A 20254-nucleotide genomic window follows, 5' to 3' on the forward strand; every position below is an offset into this window, starting at 1 on the left:
CATGCCAAAGGGATACCTGTACTCCCATGCTTATTGCAGCATTATTTACAATAGTCAAGAGTTGGAACCAGCCCAAATGTCCATCATTGGATGAGTGGATAAGGAAACTGTGGTATATCTACACAATGGAATACTACTCTGCTATAAAAAAGAATGAAATACTACCATTCACAATGACATGGATGGACTTAGAGAAAATTATATTGTGAAACAAGTCAGGCACAGAAAGAGAAATACCATATTTTTCACTTATTTGTGAGAGCTATAAATAAATAAATATACAAACAAATAAAGGGTGCGGGGGGGGGGAAGAAGACACAACAATCACAACAATTCCTTGAACTTGTTTAGACAAGTGAACAGATAGGATGTAGTGGGGGGGGGAATAAAGTTCACACTTCCATATCCTTTTTATCCTTGTAATTTTGAGTTAAAACCGTCCTTATTTTACCCGGCCCTTTTATTAGATCAATTTTTCTACATGAGCATATCACTGTGTTATTAAGCAAACTTCAATAAAGTGATTATATTGTATGCATAGTATTTCATAATAATAGTAGAGAATTAACCATTTAATTATAGAGAGTTTTCCACTTATGGACACACATTTTTCTAATATTTCTGGTCCTCAGATAAAACACCGTTATGAGCACTCTGAGATAAATATTTGCCTACAATATGAATTGTTCCTTATTTGACTCACTACCTCTGGTTTTACTTCCCTCTCTTTAATAGAATTTCTTTTAAAACTTTATAAATGTAATACAGGTATATAATGTGAGGCCTAACAATAGAAGCAAATATTTATAATCTTTTTCTCTTCCCTCATTAGCCTATGATGACCACTGCAAATAATTTTCTTTACTCATATGAATTAAGTAAGTACATTTGCATATATTGTTTCTTCTTCTACTCTCCCTCTTTTTCTTCTTTGTCTTCCTCCTTCTTTTCCTTTATTTAAATGTTATTATAAGTGCCCATCACTATACACTTTCCTTTTTGCTCTTAAACAACAAAACAGACTCTTCCTTCTACATCATTCTTTAAGAGGTTCTTCCTTTAAAATGCATTTATAACTACCCAAGTAGAGAGGTGGTTAATCATATCACAAGGCTACGGTATAGTAAGATTATTTCATTCTAACAGGGTGGATATATCCACAACTGACATAATGCATATAATAACCTTTCGTAGTTTCTTATTATAAGTTATATTTAAACATTAATGATTAATATTTTTCCTCCTTCCCACTTATAATTATCTGAATTCTGATCCAATTTTAATGCAATGAAATCAGATTATTAATTTTTGAGTCAGTAAGTAAACAAAATAAAAATAAATTACGATTTAAGCAGAAAAATCAAAGATGTAGGATATTTTTTGATTAAGCCTCTCCTCTGCTCATCCATGACTTTGATGAGATCTTTGAGTGAATGGTATAGTTATAATATTCCTTTTAGTTAATCAGTCTTGTCTTTCATACATTAAAAAATAAGACATAATGTATTTTTAGGATTACTTGTATGACCATTTGATCTGAACTAGACATGGAAGGATGAAAAGTTTACAACTGCATATATCTGAGGTATCCTGTGTGGTTTAAACCAGTCTGGCTCAAATATAAATTAGTTTCTATGAGGTTATAACCCCAATAAGATAGACTCATGTCTATTTTTGTTTATGTGCATTATCTGTTTCTACTCAATGAAAAATATTGAGCTTTGTTGATGTGTGTCCAATAAATAGCAAAATATAGGTTTTTGGTGGTTGCCCAATTATATTTCTATAAATAGAACTTGTTTTTACTTGAAAAAAAAAAAGGGTGAGAGTAACCGAGAAAGCTTAAGCCGAATTGTCCATATCTGAACAGAGATTTTTAATACGTGACTTCTACCTTCAAATGCCATTTCACAGTCTATGACTTAAATCCACTTTTGATTAACAAATTATCTGTTATTTTCAATATTATTCCTTTTTTTATCCTTTTGTTGTTTAGTCTCTTATTTTCCATATACATTATGTCTTCCTTTACTACATACTAATTTATGGAAATTGTCACTCTAGGGTACTTGATTATAATTTTTGCTTTATTACAGAAGATTATCCTAGTTAAGGTTTTTATTCCCAGAGTGATGGAGTATACCCCATACAAGTCAGGTGCTATTACAAGGCTTGTTGTACATATTAAATGGGTACAATTTTTATTTTTTCAAGCCTGTTATGAATATATTCCAGTTACTAATTCGCATTTCCTCTGTGGTTTTTACCAAAGTAACTTAGCATCACACAACTCTAAGTAGCTGCCCCACCCTAGGCTACCTCTGGACTTCTCCTCACCTCTAGGAGGAAAGAAGACTTCCATCTTCTATCACTTTAGAAGTGATATCATTGAAAAGTGATATTATTGAAATATCACTTCAATCATCTACCAACATCTTTGTTGACTTTTCTTCACCATTGGAACTAATAAATCATGAAAAAAAATCTCCATAATGTCAAATGCTTCAGACTCTGAACAGTCTCCAGGTATTATTTTTTAATTCAAATATCTATCCTATGTCACTTTAATAAAAGTAAAAATTTTAGTTATTTGTGTCTATCATCACTGCTGGTTATAACAGGGGCCTAAATGTTCTATATATTTTTTTAATACTTTTCAGAAATACCTGAAAGAGTGCTTTTAAAGGTAATTAACAGAAAAATTGCCTCTTTCCTGACTAGATCAATGTTATAACAAATCAATTTAAATGGTTTTAGAAGAGCTGGATGGAGTTGAAATGTGATTTGAGTGTCTTTTCTCTGATTTTTCTACTACAGATGCTCCTTGACTTATGATTGGGTTAAATCCTGGCAAACCTATTATAAGTAGAAAATGCTGTAAGTCAAAAATGCATTTAATACAGCTAACCTACTGAACATCATAGATCGACTTAGCCTACCTCTAGTGTGCTCAGGACATTTACAGTTGGGCAAAATCATCTAACACAAAGACTATTTTATAATAACATGTCGACTGTCTCATGTCATTTATTGAATAAGGTACATTACGTAAAAATTATGACAGTCTCTCACCATTGTAAAGTGAAAAATTGTAAGTTGAGCCATCTTAAGTCGGGGTCCAGAGTCTATACTACTACATTTGTATTTCTAGCAATTTTTGAAAATAGAAATGAATATCTTAAACCAAATTCTAATCCTGTTTTTTTTTACAAGATTATACATTTCTTACATATTTTCTGTACTAAAAGAAATCACAGAGCAGACAGAAACAGTCCTTATGGTGAACTTGGAACCAGCTCATGACCTTCCTCCTCTTCCTCCTCCTCCATAGGATGAACGGGGCCCAATTCCTGAAAGCACCAATGTGAATGGTAAAGTATATATGCCTGATTTTACTTATGTTCTCTCTTTTTTTAATAGGAATGTACAATTTTTCTTGATTTTACTATCTAGTTGTTACTATGTGGAATTTTTATATTTAGACAAAATATACAGATTGAAATAGAAAAACAAAGGCATATTTACTCACAGAGATGTTTGATAATTTTATGTATTAAGGAGACATTTAAAGATGATAAACTATTTTTTAAAATTTAGACTTGTTTTCTTACATGAGGCTGAGAGATTTAATCAAGCTAATCAAGGTTTAAAAGTCAGTAAATTTATTAAAAAACAAAACAAAACAGAACACTACTAAAAGTTTGCTTCCTTTTGATCATCATTTAGATAGAGCAGGATTTCTTAACTTCAACACTCCTGACGTTTTAGCCTAAAATATTCTTTGTTTTGAAGGACTTGCCTGTGAGTGTAGGATGTTTAAGAGCATCCCTGGCTTCTACCAACTAGATGCCAGCACCTGCCCCTTAGTAATGATATCAAAAATATCCAGATATTCACAACTCTCTGCTGGTGAGCAAAATTGCCCCTGGTTGATAACCACTGAGTTTTATTAGTCAGAAAATTAAAAAATGTTTTGGACATTAGATTATGAATGTAACTATTTTCTTTGATGGAAACTTTTTACCTTGTTTCAAAAGTGCAATTTTTCTATAATGTAAGGAAATAATTTTTTTAGTACTAGAATATACAGATTTATTTTGGAGGAAGATCATCATACAGATAAAAAGAATCTAAGCAATGATGTCTGAAAGTTCAGTTTCTAGAATATGGAGATGTAGCATCTTATTTTTTTAAGGAATTGAAATAGTTATATTCATAGATGTTGTTGGGCTTGAAAGCAAATATCTGGTTAAAATTAGTCCTGAGCTTTATAGCAATTCTCTATGAAGGGAGTATGCTGCTAGTCATCGAGTCCAGATAAAGAATTTTATTGTAATAGTAACACAAACTTAAAATAATTAGGGCTGTCCTTATTTGATCATATCAATCGGAATAATGCAATCTGAGCTGAAATTTTATATGTGGTATTTAAGGATGTTTAGTAATACATGGTACATAACATTTTTGCTTGTGCTGGTGATCCTTAGACCACTCTTAGGTTTGACGATTCCCTAGAAGGCCTCTCAGGCTCAGTATATAGCTGTAGTCATAGCTAAGATTTATGACAGTGAAAGGATAAAGGGAAATGGCACACACAGTGAGGTGTGGAGAGAGCAAGTGAAAGTTTCCATGGGTTCTCTCCCAGTGGAGTCACGCAGGACATGCTAATTCCCCCAGCAACAGGTTGTGGCAGTGAATGTGAGATGTTGCCCATCAAGGAAACTCATCAGAGGCTCAGTGGGTAGTGTCTTTATTGGACACTGTCCACATAGGCAGCTTCTGGCCGGCATGTAACAATTCCAGAATTCCAGAAGGAAAGCAGGTGTTCAGCATAAACCATATTATTTGTGCAAAGAGTTCAGGCACAGTGAGACACTCTCATCAGTTAACGGTGAAGGGTACCCTCTCAAAACCTAAGTTTCCAGATGCCAGCCAAGGCCACCCTTGTAAGTAGGACTTTCAGAGAGAGCAGTCAGCTTTGCTCTATTAACTCTTTTCTGCACATCATTTTAAATGTTTTTTTTTCTCATTCAGTCTAGCGGTTCATAGGAATTCATACATTGGACATTATCTTTCAGAAAATTCAAGGTATTTTGAGAACAATATGAAATGGAAAATGAGGACAATATATAGAATAACAAGAACTCACATTATTTCTAATTATTATTTTTTCTGTTTCTCAGCTTCTTCTTTTTCCTTTTCTCCATATGGAATAATTCCTGTGACTCGGGGTGTCCTCAGCCTGCTGCTTTTAATGTTGTGTGGATTCTTTGCTTATCAGTGTTAAGTCTGATTAATCAAAGAAAAAGAAGAAATAGATTCTTTGTCAGATTACCATATTTCTCTAAACATATTGCAGATAATATTTTTTGTGTTTTATTGCCACACTGAACAGGAAACAGGTAAAATGTTACAAAAGTCTCAGAACTTTTTATTACATGGGTGAACTTGACCTTGTGAGCTCTCAGTAACTGCACATTTCACCAAGGAAAGTTACACAATTGCAGTTTCGGCAGATGATATCGATAGTAATGTGATTATTATTATTTGGAAAATTTACAACTTATTAAGAAATTTAGTTTGATGAATTTACAACTGTCATAGAAAGTAACTTATAATTTGCCTCCTGCATTAATGCCCATCATCAGATGAGTGGATACGGAAAATGTGGTACATCTACACAATGGATTACTACTCAGCTATAAAAACGAATGAAATACTGCCATTTGCAACAACATGGATGGACCTTGAGAGAATTATATTAAGTGAAACAAGTCAGGCACAGAAAGAGAAATACCACATGTTCTCACTTATTGGTGGGAGCTAAAAATTAATATATAAATTCTCACACACACACACAGACACACACACACACACACACACACAAGAAAACGGGGGGGGGGAAGAAGATATAACAACCACAATTATTTGAAGTTGATACGACAAGCAAACAGAAAGGACATTGTTGGGGGGGAGGGGGGGAGGGAGAAGGGAGGGAGGTTTTGGTGATGGGGAGCAATAATCAGCTACAATGTATATCGACAAAATAAAAAAATAAATAAATAAATAAAATAAAATAAAAAATAATTTGCCTCCTGCAGCCTAAATTATTTTTTTTTGCTTGTTTGTTTGTTTTTGTTGTTGTCACAGAAGCAATGTCCTTATTTTATTTTATTTAAACACATTTTTAAGATAATTTATTATACGTACCAGTGGGGTACAGTGTTGATTTCAATAGTGTGTATAATGTGTGCTGGTTAGATGAGGTTAGCTAGCTTATTCGTCATTACAATGTGTAATCATTCTTGGTTCAATGCGTTATCAGCATTTGTTATTCTTGGTCTTTTTAATAATGGCTAACCAATTCCTCATTAACCCCCCACCCTTTTTCACCTCTAGTAATCAACAGTCTTTTCTTTCTTGCTAAAAGTTCAATGTATTACTGTGATTGTTGTTTCTTTCTTTTTCTCTCTCTGTCTCAATTGTTTATTTATTTATAGGTTCAGCTCCTGCTTATGAGTGAGAACATGTGGTATTTCTCTTTCTGCACCTCGGTTGTTTCACTTAGGATGATTTTTCTCCAGCCTTGTCCATGTTGCTTCAAATGGCAGAATTTCATTCTTTTTAATGGCTGAGTAGTATTCCATCATGTGTATATACCACATTTTCCTTATCCAGTCATCCACTGATGGACATTTAAGTTGGTTCCATTGCCTGGCTATTGAAAATAGAGCTGCAGTAAACATGGGAGTGCAGGTGTCCCTTTGACATAATGATTTCCAGTCCTCTGGATATATCTCTAGGAGTGGGATTGCTGGATCGTATGATAATTCTGTCAGTAGTTGTTTGAGGAACCTCCACACTGTTCTTCGCAATGGCTGCACTAATTCACAGTCCCACCAGCAGTGCAGAAAGGTTTCCCCTTTCTCCTCATCCTCGCCAGCATTTGTTATTCTTCGTCTTTTTGATAATGGCCAGTCTGACTAGGGAGAGGTGATATCTCAAAATGGTTTTGAATTTCATTTCTCTGTTGATTAGTGATGTTGAACGTTTTTCATATACCTGTTGGTCATTTGTATGTCTTCCTTTGAGAAATGTCTATTCAGATCTTTTGCTCATTTTTTAATTGGATTATTTGTTTTGATTTGCTGTTAAGTTGTTTGGGCTCTTTGTATATTATGGATATGAATCCCTTTTCGGATATGTAGTTTGCAAATATTTTCTTCCATTCTGTAGTTTGTCTTTTTACTCTGTTGATTGTTTTCTTTGCTGCAACAGCCTAAATGAGATTAATAGAATGTTTTTATCATTATGAAAATTGTTTGCAGAATTTTATTTTGCAATAGGAGTTTCTTAGTGATAACATTAGTTTGAAACTCAAAATTCTAAAATTTTGAATAGGAAGTGAAATTATACATATTAAATCAGCCAGTAATGATGCTGAAAGATTTGTTTGAGGACTTGGTTTTTGTGGCTGTTGTTGTCTGTTTTAATTGAGTTAAACCACTCATCTATTCATATAAACACAAACATTCAATCTTAAAATAAATTGAGTTAATGTTTCAGTTTTAGGTATGGATTTTAGAAATAATACTAAGTTAAGACCTATTTAATCAAATATCTTTTTATAGTTTAATAAATCATATGGGAAACTTTATTAAGGAACAAACTAAATACAAAATTTAACCTTTGTAATCTAATAAGCTACTGTTTCAAAATTGAGCATGTGTCTTATCCATGTTTTAAATTTTGTTTTTAGATTTTCAAAGTGTTCAGGCATCAGAGAACAAGATGAAGAGCTTTGACCAATTGATTGAGTCTTTCCAAAACAAAGCAGAAAAATTTCTTCTGGTCCAAAAAACTCTTGACCAAAATAAAGGTAATATTGGAGCTGGAACAACCTATCTTTACAGAATGCTAGAATGTTTTCCTTGTTACAGCCCTGAAATGTATTCTTGCTTTATGTAATATGGAGCCCTCTAATACAGCAGCAAGGTCGTTCTGATGGCATTTCCCCTCTTTTAGTTCCTTGTGTCATCTTCTGAAAGTGTGTGAATCTCATACTCATCAAACACAGTCTCATGTGCTAATTGATTTGCTTAGTCACTCATCTTTTCATTCACACGTATTCAATGTACACTACATGTTAGCCGCTAGGCTGGTGGCCAACAACAAGTGCGATATGAATCCTACCTTTGAGAGGCTTAAAGAAAACATAGAAACCAAAAATAAACCAAAGTGTCAAGATGTGCAATAGAGTTATGTGCAGATGTTCAGGGTGCACAGAATTAGAGCTTAAATACCTGAAAAGTGGTGTTTTCATGGTTTCTAAATTCCTCCTTAAGGAGAGGAGTTTAAAATGCTGGAGTGATAAAAAGCTTACTTTGTGTCATTTAAATTGTAATATAAAAATAGTCTATGTTCACGGTAAATATTTTTTAAAGTTCTGTATTAAACTGTGGGGTTTTTTTGCTTGTGAGTTACTGAGCCTACAGAGAATAATGAACTCAACCATTGCAGAGTACTTCAGTGGTTGGTCATGTTGTTGGGAGGGACGGAGGGAGGTTTCGGTGATGGGCCACAATAATCAACCACATTGTGTATTGACAAAATAAAATTAAATTAAAAAAATAAAGAAAGAAAGAAAGAAATATTTATATATCTTAAGATATATATAATATCTTTAAAAAAAAAAGGAGGGATTCTAAGTAATCAATTTTTTTCAGCCAGAGATCAAACTAATTCAGTAGAGGAAGGGACTGGTCTAAAGTTATGGATATATTTTGGCACTTGATCATTATTATTATGTGAATTTTGAAATAGTACAAAAAACCAGGTGTAATGTGCACTGTCAACTAGTGTTAACTCTTGTTGTCCCATATAGAAACCCTAGAGTGGCTCCGAAAGCAGAATGTGTACCTCATGGAGGATCTATAAGAACTAAAGGCCAGACAAGGTAATTTGGAAGTGAGAATGCTGAGCTGATAATAATTCTTAATATCAGCCTCAATCTTCCAAGAGAGAAAGGTATGAAGCTCTCAGCCTTCTTCACGACGTTCTGTGAGCTCTGAGTTACAAATATTTTCTTTCCTAGGAGACAAACATGGAAGTCCTCTGAACCACTGGGACCACAGCTACCGCCAAACCATGAAAGTGTTTTCTTGGTTAAACTGGTCTAATCTTTGCGTCTCTTTGAATGGTACATTTTTAAAGACAGAAAGGAGCATATTGATAGTAAAGTCGAATTTCTTTCTTTACTTCTGAAATATGAACATATAGTAGAGCCCAGGCACAGGAAGGACTCACCTGCAGCTCTAAAAGAAGGCAAAGGGACAGTCTCTTTCCTAACTTTTTTGCTCATCTTTCCTGATTGTACTCCACTTCAGCATGGCTTTCTTTTCTTCAACATACCAGGCATGCCCTCACCGTACAGCCTAGAGCCTTTGCCGTCTCTGTTCATTCTGCATTCCATGTTCTCTCAGCCCCTGTGACCTTGCTCTAACTTTTTTTCGTAGAACATGTCACCTTCTCACATACCATATTAATTTCACATATGTTGTTTATTTGTACTTGTCCCAAATCTCCCCAAACCAAGGATTTTTGTCATTTTTGTTCAATGATAAATCTCAAACTTAAAGCATAGGCACAGAGTTGAATAAATGATAAAATGAGTTAAGAAAAGGAATTTATATTGTAGTGCAATATCTTCTTGAATATAAAACTTTCTAATTGCCATCTCTTTTTGTTCTTTTTTTGTATTTAATTCATGATTTGAAAAATGCACAGACATTGAAGTACTGAAATGTTATTTTTGATGTTTCATTTATCAGTGGCCATATATAGACTGTATTATTTTTATAATTACTTCTAACTTGACACGTTTCATATTTTTAAAAATTTCTTATGCACTTTTAGTATTAAGAAATTATGTTTGTGTACTTTGTCCTCAAGCAGAATATCACGGAGTTATTCTAGGAAGTCACACCTGGATTGGCATATCGTATCAGGAAGAGGGCAACGCACGGCAGTGGGAAGACGGTTCCTCTGCTTCTCCTGGCCCGTAAGTTTCTAGTTGATAATCCAGTTCCTCGTTTCTTTCTCAGTGTCTCATTGTCTCTTTCTTAAAGAGCTGGAGGAGGTAGAGAAGATTTCTGGGGACAGAATGTAGACACTTTATTTCTTGTTTTTGTTATTTCATATTATGCTGTCAGCAATTTTATAAATCAGAAAGTTACTTAGACATTTATGATTTGTGTAAATAACCTACTATTATTGGATAATTTGATTGATTACAATTTTTGATAACAAATATATAAAGAAGAACATAATTATATATGAATTTTGAAACATCTCTGGTATTTTTACTGGGAAAGAGTATAGAGTTGTTATTCTTCAGCCAAATAGTTTGGGCCTTTTCTATGGTTTTAAATCCATGTTTTCAAATTGTTCTGCAGAAACACTGCATTAGACAACTATGGCAAAAAAAACCCAAAAAACAAAAACCAACCCCCCCCACAAACCCATAATAACAAGCTGTAGTGTTTTAAAGTTTTGATAGGTGACTATTTTTACTTTGTTCGTTTACATTATATTCTTTTGATGTTAATTAAGGCTGTTTTTGCTATACTTGGATAAAATCTTTTTCTCATATTTAACTTTTATTTTTTGATATAAATGCCTTATATTAGTCTTGTAACTTTTCAGGCACGTCTTTATGTTTTTTTCCTTAGTAATTTGCCTTTTAAGCTTATTTATTTTTTATTATGTGAGATAGTATTTAAAATTTAAGCAGACTGAAATTGTTTTTATTTATTCGAAATTTATTTTGGCATGTGAGGAAGACAGGAGAAGCATGCATGTGTGTGTCTAAATGTAGATATGATTCTACCCATCTCTCTTTCTATATATATTTCATTTAGGTAGTCATTGCCAGAGTACTATTTAAATGATTCATCGTTCTTTTATCACTGATTTTAATGTTATATTTATCATATACTAAATATTTAATATTTAAATAATTTGTCATTTAAAGACTAATTTAAATATTTCATAATTTGTGTGAATATTTTATGTGTAAACATTTTTGGATATTTTCTTGTGCTTCCCTGTACTATTGCATCAATAATGAGTCTATTCCTACTTCTATGGTAATCATTTTAACTATTAGAATTTTGTTATTTGATAGTTCTCCTATGCTTCAGACTTTGTACAATGGCACACAGAGTACCCAATAGATATATTGAATTAGTAAATGGAAAATATATAAAAGTATTTTGGCAATTAACTTTTCCTAATAAAGTTCAGAATTCTTTTTTTTTTTTTTTCAAATTTCTTTGACATTTTGAAAAGGAACATAGTATGTGTTTAGTAATTGAGCAGACAAGATTTACCCTTTTTAGGCTTTAATAGACAACCAGATTTTGTCTAGAGTTGATGAAAGGCAGTGTTGTTGATATTGACCTAATGTGCTCTCTGTAATCTAGCTCTGTAGTCAAGGACTAAACTCAACCAAAGTACTTGACGGCATCTTCCCTGTGCTATTTCTGTCAGTGCTGATTTTGTAAATTGTGGTGCATATCAGAGCAAAATGTAGTGACATATTACACACACACACACACACACACACACACACACACTACTGTCTTCTAACTGCAACTGTACATAGTTGAATGGCTTCTCTCATGCCAATTTGTACTGAAACATAATTTTATATCCCAGGTCATATGTCCCATCTTTCATGTTATTGCAGTAATCTTCCAGCCAAACAATTCTCTTACTGTCTATACAAGTGTATTTTTTTCCCATTATAAATCATTATGACATTCAGTATAGCTTACTTATTATTTTTATGCCTATCTCATCTCTTTTATAAAAGTAGGAGTTCTTTTAGAAGAAGGAGAGTGTCTTTAAATCTTTGAATTCCCCAGAGCACCTCATATAATGAATTTCACATACTAAGTTCTTAAGTAAGGCTGTTTAGTTTGCACACACTGAATATGACCAGTGACTTTTGTTTTTTCAGTTTCTCAAGGGTTTGCCAGAACCAAGACCGGATTTCCGGAGGAAATGTGTATATCTAAATGCACACACCGTTAGTACTGATAACTGCACCACGTCTTCATCATGCATGTGTGAGAAGCTTGTTTGTGCTAAAAACTGAGAAGAAGAGGGTTCATTAAAAACTTTAATAATATTCTAGATTTATGCTCTGCCTGCCTGTTGTTATTTCATTTGTAACTCTTTTTTTTCACGGCAGAAACTGATACATGAATTCATGATAGAAAGAGCAGAGTGTAGAATTACAGAAAAAAATATCAGGGTAGCCCAGAAAACTTAGAAATTTTAGCACCTCATTGATTTTGTGAGAATTATGTAACTGAGCTAATAAACATATTATTTGTTATAAATACTTAGATCTTGGCTCTTTCTTATATTTCAAAATCTGTTTATTCGTTTAGAATTGGGACACTATGCAAACAAAACACCAGAACAAATGCAATGAGAAATGCAAGTGATAAATGATTTAACACATAACATACAAAATTGGCAAAAATACAAAGAAATTTTAATAGCAACAAATAGCATAAAATACAAAAAAAAAATTTAATTAAAACCAATTTTGTTTGTTTTCCAAGTTGCTTACAGGAGTCTTCTTAGTATATTTTAAATATATCTAGTTCACCTACATTTTTAATTCCTTGCTACCTGTCTTAGCAGAAAGTATAGATATCTGTCCTGTAGTCTACTTTTGATAGGCTTTGGATTCATTACCCCATACCCCCATATTGTTTCAAGTTTTTATTCCATTAATTGGCTCCCTCACATACAGGCAGCCACTTCCATTTAAAATGCATTACCTTCAAGACATGAACATACCCGTGTATCTCTCTCTGTCACTTCAAACTCGTGTCCTCCTCTAATTGCCTCCCCAGCCTCCCAAAAATTTCACTTCCACGTGAATGTACTCGAGCAAAGAACATCCACTGATCGTGTACTTCTCACTTTGCAGTTATTATTTAGAACACTGTTATCGGGCTTATCTTTTCTCCTCTTTGTTGAGACTGCTTTTGTTTAAGCCATTAATGATCTACTTGTTATTCCTTCATGCATTCACTTTGGGTGTTTCATGTGTTTGTCTCTGTTTTAGCAGTAAGTTTAATCAATTTATTTCGAGCCTTATGTTATTTGATCTATGACCAGCATTTTACTGGATTATCATCCCATTCTTCTTGAAAACTATTATTGTTATTATTGGGGTTGTTTTTAATATCTATGTGTAGTATTATTTTGCACTTAACAGTTTTGGTCTTTCTTAGTCTTCTTCCTACCACTCTGTTCCTGTAGTTTGAGTCTCCTTTATGGATTTTTCTCTCATTGTTCCCTAATGTTTTCAGCTTGAAGGTTTTATTAGGGAACACTCATGTCATTTAGGATAACATTTGATTTATTGACACAGGTGCAGTAGAGAGAACTTTGAGACCGAGTTGAAGCTCACATATCTTTTATTACACTTCCTATATATTTGACATTCTGCAAGTTGTTCCGCATCTGTGAGTCTCAGTTTCATAATTCATAAGATTGGGCTGATAACTGTAACTTACAGCTGTTGGAGGGTTAAATAGTACCATATGTCTGAAGCATTTAGAAGAATGCTTCTAAATGCCACTGAAAGTATAAGTGTTTGATAGGAGTTAGCTATTGTTTTAGATAAGCAGGAAAAATGCAAGTTTCTTGTAAACTATGAAGCTCTATACAAGTTAAAAGTATACTTAGTACAAACGATTATGGTAAAGTGTAGGAATTTTGGTGAATGAAATGCATGCTATGTTTACACATATTACAATAACCTTTTTACCATTCCTTCCTATTCTCTTATTTTTTAATTCAACTATCTATGCTGTTTTCTTTCTTTTCTATCTTCCTTTCTTTTTCCTGTTCGAGAGGTAAACTTTATTCATTATAAGTGACAAAAACAGAATTCAACCTAGCCTGGGCAAAAGGAGGAAACCTTAGAAAATATACTTGATTATTATATACAATTAAAGAAAAGTTTGAATATATAAACCACAAGAAAGGTAGTGATACATTTTAGCCACAGGAAAAACCGTAGCTAGGACCTCAGACCCTACCAGCATTCTCTACTGCTTTTCTTTTTCAGTGTGGGTTTTATTATTTTTATCAAGAAGGTTGATTTCTTCTATATAATAGGAAACATGGACAATACTTACTCCTAGTTTCTATGTATCTATCTCCTATTTCATAGGTTCTATGTATCTGGAGACAGAGGTTACTATGTCAAAAGTGCTCTTGGGATCAACACTTGGAGGGAGGGAAGGAAGCAGTATTAGATGGAATGAGCTGCAATGAACTTATGATGGAGGTTTAGCCAACTTGATAGGATCTCTTCAGAATAATCCCACACTTGGGTGAGGCCCCAGTCTTTATATCTCTTGCATCACCCAGCTGTTGGTACAGGTGGCCTATAGGAAGGGTAGTGATCTTGGGGGAGGCAGATCTCTTAACTCTGGGCTGAGTGCTAAGAGCTGTCAGCAGACAGCATTCCCAGCATCTGTGAAAATTAGTAACATTGTTCTGAAAAGAGAATCTGGAAATATCAGAGTGTTCATGATAGAATAAAGAAATTAAATCTGAAGGACTGAATTGGAATTACGCAGGAGAAGTTGACTCTATAGATAAGGTGGTTTCTATTAGAGAAAATGGCATATACGAGGGGACTTCAGAAAGTCTGTGGAAAAATGGTATTAAAAGGCAGTAGAAATCATTCCATGAACTTTTTGAAGACTCCTTGTGTGAATACCTATGAAGAAGAGATTGGGGAGAAGTGGAAGATCCACAGAGACCATACACCCTGCGGTACCAACATGTGACCCAGCAGGTAGGCCTTGCTGCTGCGGGCCCAACTCCATCCCCAGCCCAGCCAAGTGTGCACCGATCAGAGAGGTGCACAGCCAGAGAAGCGGAAGATCCACGGAGACCACACGCCCTGTGGTGCCAGTGCATGACCTAGCAGGTAGGCCTCGCCGCCACCACCTGACTCCATCCCCAGCCCAGCAGAGTGCATACTGAGCAGAGAGGCACCACCCAAGAGAGGCCCAAGACCTGGAGTGACCATATACCCAAGGAACTAGTGGGCAACCAAGCGGACACTGAGGCAGCCATACTAAATTGGCAGCTCCAGCAACATCCTAGCCAGACAATAGTGTCAAGCCAGCGGACTGTGAAATCCCCTGCCATAATGACTAAGATCAAAGGAAAGATACCAGAAATATGAAAAAGCAAGAAAGTACACCACCAAAGGGTAATAACTCTCAAGCTCTAGATCCTATTGAACAAGAAGCCCTTGAAATGTCTGACAAGGAATTTCAAGTGATAATTCTAAGGAAACTAAATGAGATACAAGAAAACTCAGCTAGACAACATGATGAAATGAGAAAAAGTATACAGGACCTGAAAGATGAAATGTACAAGGAAATCAATGCCCTGAAAAAGAATGCAGCAGAGCTTGCCAAGTGGAAGAATTCATTCAACGAAATAAAAAACACAACAGAGAGTTTAACCAGCAGGCTTGCAGAAGCAGAAGAGATAATTTCTGACCTTGAAGAAGGGCTGTTTGAAATAACACAGGCAGACAAAAAAAAAAAAAAAAAAAGAAGGAAAAAGAATTAAAAACATCGAAGAAAATCTAAGAGAGATATCAGACAATACTAAGCACTCAAATATTCGAGTCATGGGTATTCCAGAAGGGGAGGAAAAAGGAGATTGCATTGAAAACATATTCAACAAAATAGTTGCAGAAAACTTCCCAGGTATAGGAAAAATCACTGATCTTCAGATTCAGGAAGCTCGTAGATCCCCAAATGTATTCAAACCAAAAAGTTCTTCTCCAAGACATGTTATAGTCAGATTGGCAAAACTCAAAGACAAAGAGAGAATCTTAAAAGCAGCAAGAGAGAAGCGTCAAATCACCTATAAGGGAGCCCCAATGAGGCTAACATCAGACTTTTCATCACAAACCCTAAAAGCCAGAAAGGAATGGGATGATATATTCAAAATGCTAAAAGACAGAGATTGTCAGCCAAGAATACTCTACCCCACAAGGCTATCCTTCTGAAATGAAGGGCAAATAGTATATTTCTCAGACCAACAAAAACTTCAGGAGTTCACTACCACATGACCACCCTTACAAGAAATTCTCAAGGGAGTACTGTGTTTGGTACCCAAGAAACAACTACCACTGCCATAAAAACTCAAGAAAAATCAAAACCCACTAGTAAAATAAAAATGGCAACAATGAGGAGAATAAAGTTTATCTACAACCCAAGGAACCGACAAATACAGAAAACAATACGTAAATCAGAAAGGAACAAAAGTCATTTAAGACATGCAAACAAAAATCAATAAAATGCTAGGATTAAATCAACACTTTTCAATAAAATCTCTGAATGTAAAAGGCTTAAATTCCCCAATCAAAAGACACAGACTGCCTGAATGGATTAAAAAGGAAGATCCAACTATATGCTGCCTTCAAGAGACCCACCTCACCTACAAAGACTCACATAGACTAAGAGTGAAAGGATGGAAAAAGATTTGCCATGAAAACAGAGATGAAAAATGAGCTGCAGTAGCTATTCTGATATCAGAAAAAGTAGACTTTAAACTAACAACCATAAAAAGAGAGAATAAAGGCAACTACATAATGATAAAAGGATTGATCCATCAAGAAGACATAACAATCATAAATATTTACGCACCCAATGTTGCAGCAGCCAGATCTATAAAACAAACTCTGTTAGACCTAGAAAAGGAAATAGACACTAATACCATAATAGCAGGGGACCTGAACACACCACTGTCAATAGGACAGATCATCTAGGCAAAGAATCAGCAGAGAAACACAAGATCTAGCCAACACTCTAGACCAATTGGACTTTGCAGATATCTACAGAACATTCCATCCAACAACCTCAGAATATTCATTCTTCTCATCAGCACATGGATCATTCTCCAGGATAGATCACGTGTTAGGTCACAAATCAAGTCTCAACAAATTCAAAACAATTGGAATTATCCCATGTATTTTTTCAGACCACAATGGATTAAATTTAGAAATGAATAACAAATGAAATTCTGGAAACTATACAAACACATGGAAATTAAACAGCATTCTACTTAATGACTTATGGGTCCAAGAAGAAATCAAGCAGGAAATAAAAAAAAATATTGAAACTAATGAAAATAATGATACATCATACCAAAACGTGTAGGATACTGCAAAAGCAATACTAAAGGGGAAATTTATCACAATAAATGCTTACTATAGAAGAATGGAATGATGGTAAGTTAACAACCTAATACTTCACCTTACAGAACTAGAAAAACAAGAACAATCCATATCCAAAGTTAGCAGATCGAAAAAAATCAATAAGATCAGAGCAGAATGTAATGAAATTGAAACCCCCCCCCAAAATACAAAAGATCAATGAATCAAAATTTGGTTTTTTGAAAAGATAATTAAAATTGACAAACCATTAGCACAGCTAACTAAAAAAAGAAGAGAGGAGATCCAAATAACAAAAATTACAAATGAAAAAGGTGATATTACAACTGATACATTTGAAATACAAGGAATCATTTGAGACTATTGTAAAGAACTATATGCCAACAAATTTGAAAATCTGGAGGAAATGGATAAATTTCTGGACCCACACAAGCTACTAGAACCGAGCCAAGATGTAGAAAATCTGAACAGCCCAATAACAATAAAACAGATTGAAGCTGTTATCAGAAGGCTCCCAACAAAGAAAAGCCCAGGACCAGATGGATTCCCAGCAGAATTTTACCAAACATTCAAAGAGGAATTGACACCAATTCTCTACAAACTGTTGCAAAAGATTGAAACAGAGGCAATTCTTCCAAACTCATTCTATGAAGCAAACATCACCCTGATACCAAAACCAGGTAAAGATACAACTAAAAAAGAAAACTACAGGCCAATATCCTTGATGAATCTAGATGCAAAATCCTCAATAAAATACTACCTAACAGAATACAGCAACACATATGCACAATTATACACCGTGATCAAGTGGGATTCATCCTATGGATGCAAGGTTGGTTCAATATATGCAAATCAATAAATGTGATACACGATATTAATAAAATCAAACACAAGGACCATATGATCATCTCTATAGATGCTGAAAAAGTATTTGATAAAATTCAAAACTCATTCATGACAAAGACTCTCTATAAGTTTGGTATAGATGGAAAGTATCTCAACATAATTAAAGCCATATATGATAAACCCACTGCCAATATAATCCTGAATGAGGCAAAGCTGAAAGCTTTCCTTTAGGAACAGGAACTAGACAAGGATGCCCACTCTCACCTCTCCTATTCAACATAGTGTTGGAAGTACTAGCCACAGCAATCTGAGAAGAGAAGGAAATAAAGGGCATCCAGATTGGAAAAGATGAAGTCAAAGTGTCCCTCTTTGCAGATGACATGATCCTATATATCAATTAGCCTAAAGCCTCTACCAAAAATCTCTGGGAGTTGATAAATGATTTCAGCACAGGAGCAGGATACAAAATCAACACACAAAACTCAGCAGCATTTCTATTCTCTAATAGTGAATATGCAGAAAGAGAAATCAAGAAAGCTTGCCCATTTACAAAAGCCACAAAAAAAATAAAATACTTAGGAATGAGTTAAACAAGGATATGAAAAATCTCTCTAATGAGAACTACAAACCACTGCGGAGAGAAATTAAAGAGGACACAAGAAGATGGAAAGATATCCCATGCTCTTGGATTGGAAGAATCAACATAGTGAAAATGTCCATACTACCCAAAGTGATATACAAATTCAATGCATTCCCCATCAAAATTCCAATGACATTTATCTCAGAAACAGAAAAAACTATCCAAACATTTACATAAAATAACAAAAGACCACCCATAGCCAAAGAAATTCTGAGCAAAAATTAAAGCTGGAAGCATAACACTACCTAACTTTAAACTATATTACAAAGTTATAATAACCAAAACAGCATGGTACTGGCATAAAAATAGACACACAGACTGATGGAATAGAACAGAGAACCCAGAAATAAAATCACACAGGTACAGCCATCTGACAAAGGTGGTAAAGCTACATACTCGGGAATAGACTCATTTTTCAACAAGTGGTGCTGGGAAAACTGGATACTCAATGTAGGAGAATGAAACTAGACCTGTATCTTTCACCATAAACCAAAATCAACTGAAAATGGATTAAAAAATTCAATATAGATCCTGAAACAATAAAACTCCATAAATAAAACATTGGGGAAACACTCCAGGAAGTAGAACTGAACACAGACTTCATGAATATGACCCCAAAAGGATGGGCAACCAAAGTAAAAATAAATAAATGGATTATATCAAAGTAAAAAGCTTCCTCTCAGTAAAAGAAACAATTAACAGAGTTAAAACACAACCAAAAGAGTGAGAGAAAATATTTTCAAAATATACATCTGACAAAGGATTAATATCCAGAATATACAAGGAACTGAAACAACTTTACAACAAAAAAAATCAAATAATCCAATTAAAAAATGGGCAAAACAGCTAAATAGGCATTTCTCAAAGGAAGATATATGAATTGCCAACAGACACATGAAAAAATGCTCAACATCACTTAGTATTCGGGAAATGCAAATCAAAACCACACTGATATACTATCTCACCCCAGTTAGGACGGCTGATATCCAAAAGACTGAATGATAAATGCTCGTGAGGTTGCAGAGAAAAAGGAACTCTCATACATTTTTGGTGGGACTGCAAAATGGTGCAGCCTCTATGGAAAATGGTATGGAGGTTCCTCAAGAATTGCAAATAGATCTACCAAATGACCCAGCTATCCCACTGCTGAGAATATACCTAGAGGAATAGAAATCATCAAGTCGAAGGTATGCCTGTTCCCCGATGTTCATCACAGCACTCTTTACCATAGCTAGAGTTGGAAACACCCCAAATGTCCGTCATCAGATGAGTGGATATGGAAAATGTGGTATATCTACACAATGCAATACTACTCAGCTATGAAAAAGAATGAAATACTGCCATTTGGGAGGGGGGTTTCAGTGATGGGCCACAACAATCAACCAAATTGTATATTGACAAAATAAAACAAAATTAAAAAATAAAAGAAGAGATTGAATCCAATATAGCTAAAATGGAATGTAAAGAAA

This window comes from Cynocephalus volans, chromosome 12, assembly GCF_027409185.1.
Source record: "Cynocephalus volans isolate mCynVol1 chromosome 12, mCynVol1.pri, whole genome shotgun sequence".
NCBI lineage: Eukaryota > Metazoa > Chordata > Mammalia > Dermoptera > Cynocephalidae > Cynocephalus > Cynocephalus volans.